At 41.5% G+C, this 10,804-nt stretch overlaps 1 protein-coding gene across 3 annotated transcripts in view; it reads right to left on the bottom strand.

The window, feature by feature from the left end:
• Positions 1-10,794, bottom strand: part of LOC101630688 (serine/threonine-protein kinase SIK3) — a 206,959-nt gene extending 196,165 nt beyond the window's left edge. For all 3 annotated transcript variants that reach the window (XM_012729704.1, XM_012729706.1, XM_012729705.1), the window contains exon 1: positions 10,684-10,794. The gene's annotated coding sequence lies outside the window, so the exon portion shown is untranslated. The remainder of the gene's footprint in view (positions 1-10,683) is intronic.
• Positions 10,795-10,804: the final 10 nt, after the last annotated feature.

Here is a 10,804-nt window from a genome sequence, read left to right as displayed (position 1 = left end):
CAGGCGAGAAAATAACAAAAATAATGAACAACCATATACCAGAGACATTTTGTGGGGGTGGAGTGGGGAATGGGATCAAAAATGGGGGGGGAGGGGGGAAGGGAGGGAAATGCACGGGACTATGGTGATGGCACACGGGTAGTTGGTGATGGGAAACCCGCAGGGATTACAAACGAAATGGAAAAAAAAAATGTGCAAAATGATGTAAAAATAAACTTGTAATAATTAAAAAAAATGTACCTCTGGACTAGTAATTTCACTTCCAATAATCTATCCTGAACCAAAAATCACAAATGTATCAAAGATTTACACACAAAAAGGCATTACAGCAAATTTGTAACTAGAAAGAACATTAAATTATTAAAAAAAAAAGACTCAAGAAGTGACATCGTCATATATATGGGAAAGTACTATATAACCGTTAAAATTGATGTTCACAAATAGCTTCCAGGTATTGTCCCAATGAGAAAAAGCTTATAATGATGAGGTGGGAATAAAATAGTTTATCAATATGATCCCAACTACTTAAAAATAGATAGGTGAAAGTATTGTTATCATATGAATAACTGTTGCCTATGGATGGCAGCATCATGGATGATTTTATTCCTTCTATTTCTTTATAAATTTGAGTTTTCCCAAATTTCTTCCATAAGCATTTATTACTCTTATAATCAGAAAATTAAATAAGTAAGTCAGGGCAAGATGGTAATAGGCCATCCAGATAAGATAATTCATGCTTAATACTTCTCCTCTACCATCTTCCTGTCAGGTTCAAGTAGAAAACATCTTTTTTTTTTTCTTTTAAGATTTATTTATTTGTGCATACAGAGCTGGGGTACAGGCCAGAGGCTCAGGGGCGGTGAGAGGCTTCACCAAAGACAGAGTGGGGAACAGAACAGGCAGATCGACGAAGTACACTGCTGAGGGGAGCAGCGGGTGGGTCAGGAGAGGTCTGCCGCACCATGTGGATCACCTCTGGGGCAGGCGGGAATCGAACTCATGCGGAAGTGGCTTTAGATTCTCAGTGCTGTGTTTTAACCTGCTGCGCCACCAGAGAGGGCCTTTATTTTTTTTTTTTAATAAAGATTTTCTTTTATTGATTTATTTTATATCTTTTAGATCAATGTGTATTCACTGTAAAATAATAAAAGCATCTTAACCCTTTGTCAACCAGGACAATAAAGCTATGTTCTTATCTTCTAGGGCCTGGATTTACTACATTTTTACACACAGAAAACACAAGAAATACTAACATTAATCCACTAAAGGTAAGGAACATGAAAAGTAACACATTAAAAACTATTTAGGTTTTTCTGTTTGGAGGTTCCTCAAACTGCTAAACATGTAGCTTCCATATGATCCTGCAATCCCTCTCCTAGGTAGTTATCCAAAAGACACAAAAACACTGATTCAAAAAGATACTTCACCCCCATGTTTATTGCTGCTTTATTCACAATTGGAAAGACATGGAATTAGCCCAAATGCCCGAAAGTAGGTGACTAGATTAAGAAGTTGTGGTACATACACACAATGGAATATTACTCAGCAATCAAAAAAACCATGCCTTTTGCAGCAACATGGATGGAGCTGGAAAAGATCATGCTTAGTGAAATAAGCCAGAAAGAAAAGGAAAAATACCAGATGGTTTCACTCATAGCAGGAGTATAAAGGACCAGGAGAGAAAATAATAATGATGAACAATTATATACCAGAGATATTTTATGGGGGTGGATTGGGGAATGGGATCAAAAACAGTAGGGGGAAGGGAAATGCATTGGACTATGGTGATGGCACATGGGTGATTTGGTGATGGGAAGCCCAAGGGGGTAATAACCAAGATGAAAGAATGCACAAAATGATGTTAAAACAACTATTATATATATATTTTTTAAATTGTTTAGGTTTTTGCCATTGCATTTTCAAATCAGCTCACTTAAAGAACAAAATGTAATTTAACAAATAGTTTGGAGTTATCTCAAGAACAGCCCCAAGGCAGAGACAGCTTGGTGGGTCTCCAAATGAAGACAGGCTCAGGGCAGAAGGGGAAAAAGAGGCCCTGCAGACTTTGCTGATTCTACTTGGGAGGCCTTTTCCAGGAAGTGACCCTCAGGGAGCCTGGATATAGAAGAACCTTCCCTTTAAAGTAAAGGACTTCAATAGAAATAGTAGGATTTACTTCAGAATTACTGAATTTCCTAATAATGAAAGACAGTGATATGCCAAAAATAAAGTGCTTGCCCAGAAAAGTTGTGAAATCTCTTTATTGAGAAATTCATGAATAAAGGACAGAAAATTGCTTTTCTTTAACCTCTTATTTGGAGCTAGGAAATTTCACCTATGAAAATTTTATCTAATCTATACTAAAGAGTATAAAAACAACTGCAGCTTTAACTTTTTAATCCTTATATTCATTCACTATGACTATGTATAGACATTGTCCTTGGCACTGGGAAATAAAAGATTGGAAAGACAGTAGGAAACAAAAGATAAATCCTTGCCTTCATGGAGTTTACATGTGCTTTCCTAACAAGTTTTAAAAGTTAGACTTTTTTTTAAGGAAAATGATTTTTAGAAATTTCAAACATGTCACAGTATTGCCCGAAAACAAGCAGCATTTAGCCATGTCTTTAATAAACACATGGAAAAACAAGACTAAAAAACTGTGTGGGCAGAGGTTTGGGTAGCAGACAGGGAAGCTTAATTTCTGAGACTTAACTGTACACTCCTTTGTACTTTTTAAATTTTGTGTCACACATCATCCATTACTGGTTTTTGAGAAATAATTTTTCTAAAGTTTATTGGATAGATGAATAGAAGAATGGAAGAAGAGATGAATGGATGGCCGGATGGGCCAAATGCATGAATAAAAAATTTCCTCTCCAAAATATTCAGTCTCAAGAAACATGGTTAAGCTCACCTATGTCTCCACGTTAAATTCAGTCAGCTGGTAAGCATGCACTGCGCTAAAAGTAAGCATAAATTTGACAATTTCTCTGAACTTCACAATCAAAACCTTAATGTACAGGAAGATCTCCAACCAAAAGTAACCAACCCAGGGGGCCAGCCTACACAAACAAGCTTCAACAGGGGAGTGGGTCAGATTCCTCTTTTCAGTGTCTAAAAAATGAGGCGGAGTATTCACAGTCTGATTCCTACCACTTTGACAAGCCAAATTCTGAAATGCAATACTTAACAGTGGCCGGGGCCTCCTTAGCTACAGTGGATCACAAACCTCTCCAATAGAAGTTAAGTTGTTAACACAACTGGGTCACAGTTCACCCAACAGTTTTGTACCAGCTGATGAAAGTTTTATTCTGAGCAGATCCAGAAGCAGCCCTTTGAGCTAATTCATCCAGGACTATCAAAGCATCTCAAAAATAAGCTTAGGTCATTTATTTAGCAATTTATTACATCAGGACATAAGTCCACAGAAAGTATAAGATTTTCATTCTCTGGATGTTATCAGTCATCAACAGGATAGCATGCATGTACCTTGATGCCAGAGGGACTGAGTTACTTGTGTGGGGCGCGGGGGCTGGGGAGAAGGCAGGAGGGCAGAGACACACCTGATGAGTAAGGCCATTCACCTGGAAACAGGTGTGCTCTTGGACTAGAAATTAGAATCCCCTAAGAGAAGCCCCAGATAACTAAATATCTTGGTCCTCACCTATGTCATGAAGGTATAGCTAAGAGACCAATTCTCTTAGTGAGCCAGCACTATCCTCTGGAAACTGGTAGGGACCTGTAAGTGAGGTGCCGTTTTAAAAAGGTACCTTCACAGAATAAATGGATGATTATTCACTTTCCCTGGGAACAAGCTGGATATAATGGCAAAACCATAGAAAGCAATCTGATTGTAGTCAATGCCTCTTCTGTGTTTCTTTCCCTTTGACTTCCTTAACATTTTGAGAAGGTTTTGTTGTTGTTACTGTTTTTGACACCTCAATCATATTAAGAGGGCATCAAGAAAAGTAGGAAATTTAAAGGCAAAGCAGTGGACCTGTGCCGGGTAGCGGTAGGGGTGACATAATGATATAATATCAAAAGCAGGTGGCTATATTTATACTTGCTCCCCACTTGGAAATTTTTCCTCTCATGACATCCTCCTTTTAGTGTTTTAATAGGAAGGATAAATATCTTAGACTTTAATTAGCAGGTTTATCTTGTTTATCAAATAAAAGCACTAGTGCTTAAGTGTGAGGGCAGTCTATTCTGTGATTGGAGGGATCAAGGAAGTATTAAGTAGGAAGGAACTGGAATCTAATTCTAGCTCCCCACTAACCATCTACAGGACTCAGACAAATGAGGAAAAGAGGGGGAGAAGCGAGGGGGTGATGCAGAAGAGGCATGAATCTAATGGGTAATTGATCTAAACTACTTTTTAGTCCCTTAAAAGCCTGAGATTCTAAATTTCCAGGTGGAAGGAGTTACAAAAGAACATCCCTAAGATCTTTTCAGTGACAATAAATCAACAAATATTTGTTAACTAACCAAGAGAAATTTATCTGCACAATGTGTAAAAATCTCTTATAGTGTGAAAGACTGTAAGAGTAATCAAAATTGAATACCTCCCCCCATCAGAAGAAAATCATCAGAAAAAGCTTTTCACCATTAACCCTAAAATAACTAGGAGGGGATTTAAAACCTAAATCAAATGATGTTCTGCTTTGATAGTTTCTCATTTCAATCCTGTTTCCTACTCAATTCCATTAAATGATCTATAGATCTGTAGGATTTGGTTCCTGTCTAACTTCCTGACCTCACCCTTTCCCACCCTCCCCCTTGTTCACGAAACTCCCGGGTCCATGACCTTGGGTCTAATCTTGGATAAACCAAACTCATTGCTGCCCCCAAGACCTTTGGACTCAGCATTCCTCCTGCACTGAATTTCCTGTCTTCCAAATCTTACCAGACTGGCTCTTTCTCATCATTTGACATCAGCTCCAACATCACCACCTTGGAAAGGTTTTCCCTAAGCACTCTATCTACAGAAGCACCCTGCCCTGACAGTCTCTAGGATATTTATTTTATTCACAGCTTTCCTCACAATATGAAATTACTGTTATTTTTTTAATGTCTTTTCCCTTAGAAAGTTAGCTCCAAGAAGCAAGGAGTTTTAGTCTCTCCTGTTCATTAGTGTACAACAGCGTGTCACACAAAATTTGCATTCAATAAACATCTGATGAATGACTGGATATGGGAAAGTTCTATCTCTGCAGAGATGTTTTAGGTGTTGTGGGTTTTTGGGTTTATATATTTGTTTTTGTTTTTTAAGAATTACAGAGCCTGGCCCTCCCTGGTGGTGCAGCAGGTTAAAGCACGGCACTAAGAAGCTTAAGTGTCCACATGAGTTCAATCTGCCTGCCCCGGAGGATCCACATGGCGTGGCAGACCTCTCCTGACCCGCCCGCTGCTCCCCTCAGCAGTGTACTTCATTGATCTGCCTGTTCTGCTCCCCACTCTGTCTCTGGTGAATCCTCTCACCCTCCGCATCTCTGGCCTATACCCCAGTTCTGTATGAATAAATAAATCTTTAAAAAAAAAAAAAAGAATTACAGAGCCTCTGGTGAGTAGAGAGCATTTCTTTGCCCTTTCAAAGCATCTATTTTGTTCTCTTTTATGCCATGAACTAGAAAACATTAGCCAGATTGATGCTTAGAAATGAAACAGCACTGCTGGCACAGAAATAACTAGTCTGGGCACCTCTGGCTTGAGCCAGATCTATGACTTTCTAGGGAGCTGGCACCAAAGTCAGGATGTTAAAATAAACAGCTTTGCTATTGAAAGTAGAATACTGGTGTTCTGACTCTGAAGTCTTTAGTCTAAATCAGACTCAGCTCCTCACAAGGTTTCAACAAAGTTGGTCACCCCATCACAAATGTATCAACATGAAGTCATTCTCACTGGTCTCGTCTAGGTTTTTTAGGGGTGAGACTATCCTCCTCCAGTGACTAGCATATAAGCCTTGCTTTCCATCTCCTTTTGCCATCTTTCACTCTTCTATTTAGCAGCAATCTTGTTTTCTGCTTACTAATAAGTACAAGTATCATGTCATCTGCTTCAGTGAACTCTTCCTTAGAAGTGAAAATAATACTATTAACCCACTTTGCGCTGTGTTCTTCATGGAAATGAGTTTGTACTGAACCACTTACCACACAGATGTGTGCTGGCTGGCCCACATCTGGAATGGGGTCATGGGGCAAAATGTTTTCTCTGTGTGATATCTCGAGTTAAGAATCCTGACCTTGGCCTTCTAAGTAGCACACTCCACAGTCAAATGCAAATACGGTCTTATGGTCTTAAGTTTGTAGGAATATTTCTTCATAATCTCCACCAAATTTAAGTGAATCTCTAGAGAAAAAACAGCATTCAAACAGACAAACATGATAACGTTACACAAAATACACTGGAAATTTGAGGCAGTCCAAAGCAAAAGCCAGCGATGAGCACAGCTTTCATTAAATGACAAGCCCCATAACCAAATTAAAAGATAGAAAGTTTAACTAATGGGAAATTACATTTTAAAATGCCACATTCATTGAGATTAGTCCACAGTTTCCAGGTGTTAACCTCAACTATCTCAAAGTAGCACCTAAAATAATAGCAGACTATTTGGTTTTAGCCTGAAAGTGTATCACCAGGATGATGTGGCATGAACAACAAATGCATGGCACGTACAGTTCATGTTCCAAATGGGTGAAAAGCAAAAAGGGGGGTAAGTCTTTTTCAGCTTTGTTACTGCTATATCTGATGATGATAAGGTAACATTTATTACATGCTTACTATGTATCAGATGCTGTTCCAAGAGCTTTATATATATATATATATATATATATATATATATATATATATATATATATAGGTTAGTCTTCATAGCACCCAAATTTGAGAGATAAGTGCTACTGTCATCTCATTTTATAGATAACAAAATTCAAGCAGAGAGGTAAAATAACCTATCCAAGGTCACCTTGCTATTAATCAGCAGAAGAGCCAATCCCAGGCAGTTCAAATTCTTACCACAAACTAATACCAAGCAAGTGAGATAAAACTGTTGACATACACTTTAAAAGTATTTAACCAGTGACTTGTATTGTCATGTCGACTTTTTTTAAAAATGCATACAAAATATATCTATTCTTTGTTCCCACACAACCAGTGAAGGTCTACTTGGGCACAAACAGACTAAAAGTAATTTGTGAATAGAAAACCTAGCTTTCTCTTTTATCTCCCTAATATCCTATAGCATCACCCTAAAAGAATAGAGCCAGAAAAACCTCAGACTAAGCCACCTCCAAAAAAAAAAAGGAAATCAAAGAAGAGAGGACAAAGACAGTCAGGGTGAGCTGACCAAAGTATGTCACAGATGAATATTCTCTCCTGTTAACTGTTCTGCAGTGACGCTCTTAGCACTGCAGTGCTGCCAACATTAAGTCTGAGCTCATGAAGGCCGTGCTACAAAAGTCACCAACAACCAAATAGGAAACTGTCCTTTTCCCTACTGATTTTATTCATCCCAGGGTCCTACTCTAGGAAGCTTGAGCGTTCAGAGAATCTGGGAATAGGCCAGCTTTACCACTTACTGTTGGACGGACTGCAGCAGCTTAGTGAACACATGAAGTTTACTTTAGTTTCTTAGTCCTTGGGATGGGTAAGGTGTCTAAGAAAAGGTGATCATAAATACTTCTCTGAGATTCAGAAAACATCTCTTACCTAATCTCCTTCAGTCAACAATCTATAGCAACCAAATTATCTGAATCTTAGTATTATATATAGTTAAAAGAAGCCAGGCCATTATGTTTCAGTGGCCTAAAGGGAGAAAGAGAGAAAAAAGAAAATCAGATGCCCCTAAGAAGAAACCCAAAAAAATTATACCTTCTAGACAAAGGGGGGAAAATATAGCTTTCCTTGGCTCCTGGTGACCTGACTGCAGAAGCAAAATAAATACTGCAGTGCACTGGGGGAGGGAGAGGGGTGTTGGGGGGAGGGGGTAGCTCTCTACCTGAGCGACTGAAATAGCAGCTTCTGCAACTACTAGTACCTGTGCACCTTCCTCACCGTTATATAACCAAACCATGGCCTCAATAGGCCTCGTCCTGTATATGTCAGAAGTTGGTAGGCACATTTCAGCTGTCAGCATTGAGTATCCCTTCCAAAGTGGACTCAGATAAATAAGCAGGGGCAAGCCAAAATATGCTGCTCATTCACCCAACGCCCATGACAACTCCTTGTGAATTAAGCTTCACTCATGTTGTCAGAATCATTTAAGCAGCAAAAGGCTGTAACTGTGACTAGGAAATTGCACACAGCTACAGAAACATAAATGAATGCTGGTGTGGTCCCCTCACACATGCAACTCATTGTCCAAGCCATTTCAATCTCATTCAAGAGTCTGAATATTTCCGTACATAGGAATTGCATAACTGCACACCACAAATGATCAAAGATAAAAACCAATGTAAACAGTGACACCCATTCACAAGCTAATGTTTAAAATGCTGCAGCCCTAAAGGACACCAAGATCTCAGAGACACACACACTCACACACACTCACTCACACAGGAAAATTAGAAAGCGGGCAGACCAGCCATAATTAGCCACTGGCTCTGCTGACTACTGAAGACAGAAATGTCTCTTTCATATATAAAGCCAAGAATCAACTGTCTGCAACTACATTTACAAAAACATTCAACCCTGCCTGTCAGATTTTCTTATCAATATTTTGCTGCATCCAAAGGTTAAAAGATGTAACATTCTTTAAATCATAGACACCATAAATGAAACAACTAATTAAGTTCACAGAGTCCATCCCCCAGAGGTCTGAGCAAAATAATCACAGGAGAGCAATGTGATTACTTAGAAGAGAGGGAAGGTAAAAAAGGAAATACCAAAACAAGAAACAAGACTTGAACAAATAGAGCTGTTTGAAAACATAACTATGGCTTAGCTAACAGTAAACAGAATTTCCACAGGAGGAGGTGGAGATACACCAGACTGGAAGCTCGGTCTTCTCCCCGTTGGGGTTTAAGGGAATCCTGGACTTCAGTATCTCCCTCAGTTCAGACCTTCAAACTTAAGAACCTCTGATAAAAAGCTGACAAAAAAACTGAAGGGCCACCCCCAGGGGAAGTGAAACTGACCAATCAATTTTCCACAGCCACCCACCCTGCCACCATGGTAAGAAGAGCTATCTTGAAATCTCTGACAGAAAAGAGGGAAAAGGGAACTTCAGAAAAGAGCAGGAGAGACATCTCTGAGAAGCAGCAGCTTCTGAATACAAGCTGCCCTAAAAGCAAAAACAAGGCAAGTGTTTTTGCTGATAACCAGAGGGTAGGCCAAGGAGGTGAGGGGGATTGATGTGGCTTTGGGAGGAAGCAGCAGCAGCAGCTGTAAGGATTCTTCATTAGTCAGGTTGAGGGAAATACAGACTGCAGTTTGAAGTATAATGAATGACTACATTGAAAGTATTCATTCAAGTGAGAGATTGAGCACAGAAAGAAATGTGGAATACAAATGGGCTTTGTGGGTCCTAGCAAAATCAAACTATTTCTCTTGATGTCTTGAATGTCAACACCCCCCTAATGAAGAAAGCTACTCATATTTTATGTGTAATTTAATAAAAAGTGAATTTTATGTGTATACATACATGGCTTCCTAATTGACCTTGGCCAATTTCACTACTACAGCTCAACAAATCCCTTAGGAACCAAAGGGCCCGGCTAGTGCCATCCTTTCTGGTCTGGGGACCTCATACACGTCCTCAGTCGCCAGGCTTTCCCCTTCCCACTCAGAGTCCACCTGGGTCCTCTAAAGCCCACAATTCCAGACCCTCCAACAGCCAAAAAACACAATTCAAGTCTCCCAAATTATTTAACCCCTGACTATCTAGTGCCACCAGAAACCCAGCACCCACCTGGGTTTCTGTTCCGGGAGTCCCTTCCTGTGGAAAAGCAAGTAATTTTTTCCTCCTTATTTCCCTATTTTTCTTCATCACTTCCTCCAATAATCGCGTCTGTCCTCAGGCTCCCAGCCCCACCATCTAACAGCCTGAGATGGTCAGATGCTGACTGGTATCTGTCACAAGGTTCCAGGTCCTTCCCATCTCTCTCCCGGTACCCCGCGCCCCCCGCTCAGCCCTCGCACGCGTCCCAGCCGTCCTTGTCCCGCTCGGAGCCCCACTCGGCCGGTCTACGCTGCCCCCATCCTCCCGGCACACACTTCCTATGCCCCTGCCCTCCTTCCCTCGGGATTTTGTTGGTTCCAGAGCCTTCTTAGTTTACAGTGTCCTGGCCCCGAGAGAGTTCCAAACCTCCTCTCTCTGAATCATTCCTTCTACTACCCTTCGCACAGTCCGGGGGAACCCCCTCCCTATCCCGGGTTCCTCAGTTCCCCGGGTTCCCGTGCCCATGGCCCCTACCCCACCCCACCCCCCGCTCTGCTCCCTCTGCCAAGGAGTTTCCCTTCTCAGGCTCCCCCGGTGACCCTTACCTTCTGCTCACCCTCGCCTCACTCCCCCGGGACAGCCCCTCAGCCCGTTCCCCAGGTCCCCCAACGCTCTCCAATATCCCGAGCCGGGCTGGCTGCGCCGACCTCAGCTCCGGATCGCGGGTCTCTCCTGCCCCCGCCGCACTCGGACCGTCCCGGGCTGCGCAGCCCCGCAGCCGCCCTGCCCCGCCGCGCCACTACCTTGGCCTTGGTGACGAGGTGCGTGGCCCGCTTGACCACAGCGAAGTTGCCCTTGCCGATGGTGCGGTCGATCTCGTAGTAGCCGATGCGGGCAGGCACCGGCCCGCGGGAGGCCGGGGCT

This window comes from Condylura cristata, unplaced genomic scaffold (genome assembly GCF_000260355.1).
Source record: "Condylura cristata isolate star-nosed mole 26May11 unplaced genomic scaffold, ConCri1.0 scaffold00025, whole genome shotgun sequence".
NCBI classification, from domain to species: Eukaryota; Metazoa; Chordata; class Mammalia; order Eulipotyphla; family Talpidae; genus Condylura; species Condylura cristata.
Note: the sequence above shows the minus strand (reverse complement) of the source record. Positions and strands in the feature narration are given on the sequence as shown.